The sequence below is a fragment of the Oratosquilla oratoria genome, chromosome 12, assembly GCF_046742065.1.
Source record: "Oratosquilla oratoria isolate Oo_2021 chromosome 12, ASM4674206v1, whole genome shotgun sequence".
Classification (NCBI taxonomy): domain Eukaryota; kingdom Metazoa; phylum Arthropoda; class Malacostraca; order Stomatopoda; family Squillidae; genus Oratosquilla; species Oratosquilla oratoria.
Window position 1 is genome coordinate 65,754,958 of NC_134788.1, and position 4,297 is coordinate 65,759,254.

Sequence of the window (4,297 nt, forward strand, 5' to 3'; positions counted from 1 at the left end):
TTTTCTGTACATCCCTATTTTAATTTTCTGTTTCATATTTTATATCTATTTTTTCAGATTATGTTTCGCATTTTCTATTTTTCATATCTATTTCATATATGTATATTTTCTTATTTCTATTTCATATTTTCATTTTCTATTTATATTATATATATATTTGTTTCATATTCGTATTTTCTATTATTTTTGTTTATATTATTATTTTGATTGCTATTTCTATTTTTAATTCTAAATCTATGTTTTATTTCTATCTTCCATTTCTATTTTCTATCTCTACACATTTTTTCTATAATTCTATGATGCAATTGTGATTGCTGAGTCCTGGGTTGCCAGATTGGCCTTTTTCAGGCCAAAAACCTCAATTTTGGCTTCTTTTTCAAGCATTTGGCCTAAATTACTAAATCTTTTTTTTTTTTTTTTTTAGAATGTGGCTTAAATATATTCCATTCTGGTTTCAGTAAGCTCATCTGATAATAGTGAGTTGAATACGGAGTTCCTTCGCCACCTCCTAAGACAAAACTAATCCAAGTAAGAGTGAGAATCAACACCGTGTGAGATCGAAACCTTTATTGGTACGATGTTTCGCTTGTTACAGCTTTTTCAAGTACAGACATATAGCAAACACTTTGAGTACATATAGGCCGACGGGGAAGGAACTGGGAGAGGTCATCAGGGAGGGGTGGGTGGTAGGTGGAGGGGCGGAGGGGGGGTGTGTGAGAAGGGGGACGGGTGGGACTTGGTGGAGATAAAGGAGGACATTTCGGACAGTTTGTTGAAGTGGACTAAGGGGGACATTTCATACATTTGTATAATGCGGGTAACAGATGGATGATAGGAGGGGCGATGTTGAACATGCCTCTGTTCTGCTTAATGGTTATGAAGCTTTGAATGGCGGCCGCTTCGAGGCATTTCCTCCTCACCCTGTCTGGTTCACTAAAAAGAAGCTCTGCGTTATTCCAATCCATCAGGTGGTCGTTGGTGTTCCGGTGGATAACACAGGCGTTGGTGGTGATGTTGTTCCGGGAATCGTAGCGATGCTCCCGGATCCGGGTCTTCAAGTCACGGGAGGTCTCGCCGATATATACTTTATCACATCCAGCACAGGGTATGCGGTAGACACCAGCGTTTTTCTCCACATCTCGTCCTGACTGCCACTCCTTCTAGAGAGCTCTTTGATAGTCCTGCTGGACTGGCTCACTACCTGAATGTTGCAACGCCCAAGTGTCCGGGCGTTTGGACCCGAATACAGCAGGAGTCTCCAGATTGTGTGCAAGTAAAATGTATTTGTCACTCTCTAGCACTGTGCGTGAAGCATGCATTTGAGAAGTTGCCTTCATGCTTGGGATTTTTAATTTCAGAAATACCAAAATGGTTTTCCAAGAGTACAGTAAGGAGGGCAGCTTACAAACAACTGTTTAGCATAATGGACCCAACTGAAGAAAGGACAGGAACCTCGCTGCCATTTCAGCAAGCTTCTCAGACCAGATGGCTAGTGCGCGGGAAAGTAATGTACAGCATCTTGATGAACTGGGAAGAAATGAAGGCATGTTTCATGTGTGCTGAGCAGGCTAGTGGAGCCGATGTCAGGTATAAAGCCACGTCCACACGGTCGAGCTGTGCCTGGCAGGGCAAAGTCTGCAGTCTATGCCCGCGTAAGATGTCCACACAGCTGTCTGTGGTGGTTGGAGGGCAGTCGGACGCCAGCAGTTGTTGTGAGCGAGTGGTTCATTACGGTAATATCACCATGGTGCGCTCCATACTTCGAAAGAAGATAGCACTATATTCTATCATAATTGGTGCCTGCATTAAAAAGAAATACAAGAGACCACAGAGACGTGTCTGGTGCCGGGAGTGGTTGCAGAGACGTGAAAGAATGGGTAGCTCTGTGACAATCCTACGTGAATTGCATGAGGAAAATGAAACTTTGTTCCGCAATTACGTGCGGATGGACATAAACAGTTTTTATATTCTTGTATCGAAAGTGGAGAGCTATATTCAGAGGCAAGAGACAAATATGAGGCAAAGCATTACACCAGCAGCACGTTTGTCTCTATTTCTGTAATCAAAACACCTTACATTCCACAGACATTCATGTGATTTATATATATATCAATCGAAGTTATAGTGTCTTGTCGTGACCAATATGCACTAGCACTCGGTGTGGACATGGTGTACTAATAACGTGGTAGTCAGTGGATCTGCCTACACCTTACCTCGTGCGTTTGGCAGTGACGGAAGACCTCCATCCACTGCGGCACTGCCCTCTATTGGCGCCGGGAGCGGACAGTTTGATGGTTTGCCCGCTGAAAATGCTCGTACAAGGGCAAAGCCTTCGTGCCCGACGGACACTGCTCGACCGTGTGGACGTGGCTTAAGGAAATAAAAAGATAGTAGTGTATAAAAGAGGGCTTTTGCCATTGGGCGATTGAGCGAGCGATTAATTGGCGGTCTGTACTGAGCGGGTTTGCTAACTTTGCTCGCACCTCACCTCGTACGTTTGGCAGCGATGTCAGCCCTCCATCCCTCCACTGCCCGCAAATGGTGCCGGGAACGGACAGTTTGATGGTTTGCCCGATGAAATTGCCCGTTGTCGAGCAAAGCCCTCGTGCCCGGCGGGCAGTGCTCGACCGTGTGGACGTGGCTTAAGGCACGTATGATTTCTGACATCCTAAATGACCCAATCAACTATTGGTATTTTCACTGTGTCACACCCATTGTTATGGAGTTTGAACGCGTCAACTCATATTTTCAAGCCACGGATGCCGATCCTCAGAGCATGGAAAGTGAGCTTGCTCAACATCATCATAGTCTACGGGCAAGAGTTTTCAGCCCAGATGGAAGTGAATTAGTTATATCCGAAATAGATTTTGAAGTTCGCTTTGCCATGGAAGTGGAGAGGTATATCGAGATGCATCAAGTTAGTGGTGAAACAAAAGTTCAGGACGTCAAGGCTCGATGTTAAGCCACGTCCACACGGTCGAGCACTGTCCGCCGGGCACGAGGGCTTTGCTCGACAACGGGCAATTTCATCGGGCAAACCATCAAACTTTTCCGTTCCCGGCGCCATTTGCGGGCAGTGGATGGAGGGCTGACATCGCTGCCAAACGCACGAGGTGAGGTGCGAGCAAAGTTAGCAAACCCGCTCAGTACAGACCGAAGTTACCTTTACCACCATGTCCGCACATAGTGCTGGTGTGTACTGGTCTCGACAAGACGTGCTATTGGTGCTATGCTTTTCCTCATATTTGTCTCTTGCCTTTGTATATATGGCTCCACTTTCGAAAGGAGAACAGAAAAGCTGCTTATGTTCATTCTCATACAATAGCAGAACAGTTGTTCATTTTCATCCTGCAATTCACGTAGGATTGTCACTGAGCTTCCCATTAAATCACGTCTTTGTAACCACTCCCGGCACCAGACATGTCTCCGTGATTTCTTCTTTTTCTTTTTAATGCAGGCAGCAATTATAATGCTGTAAAGTGCTGCTACCTTCTTTCCAAGTATGGCGGGAACCATGGTTATCGTACCGCACTGAACCACTCCCTCCCAACCTCTGCTTGCGGCCAACTAACCTCCAACCACCATCGTCAGCCGTGTGGACACTTCACGGGCAGAGTCTGCGGACTTTGCCCGGTAGGGGCAAAGTCTGCCAGGCACAGCTCGACCGTGTGGACGCGGCATTACAGCTTTCTCGTGGAGGCCATCAAGCAAGTTGAGAAACGTCTGCCTCTTACGAGGAACATATACAAGGGTCTCAGTAGTCTTCACCCATCAAAATTTTTAAGTCAAACAGCAAGGGTGCCATATAAGGATCTACCATTCCCTACCTTACGAGCACATAAATATAATGCCTTTGAACAGCAGTATAGGAATGTATTACATGTAAACTGGGTTGAAGAGGCAGTATTTGACAACAAAATACCAGATGACTCTGTTCAGTTCTGGATAGGAATAGGTAATCGCTATGATACACATGGTAACAAATCTTTTATAGACCTAGCAACATATGCATTGTCCTGTCTTGTCACACCAGTTAGCAATGCTGTTGTTGAACGTATATTTTCTCATGCTACAATAGTTAAAACAAAATTAAGAAACAGACTGAGTACAAGAACCCTAGATGCCATTATTCGCATCAGAACCCATCTGCACTTCAGAGGTTTGTGTTGCAGGAGTTTTGTGGTCACACCTGATATGTACCGCTTATTTTCATCTGCAAATATGTATGGAGATGAATATGATGTATGTGATGATGTGATTGACTATGTTTGAAAACTGGTTATGTTTCCTTGGTTAC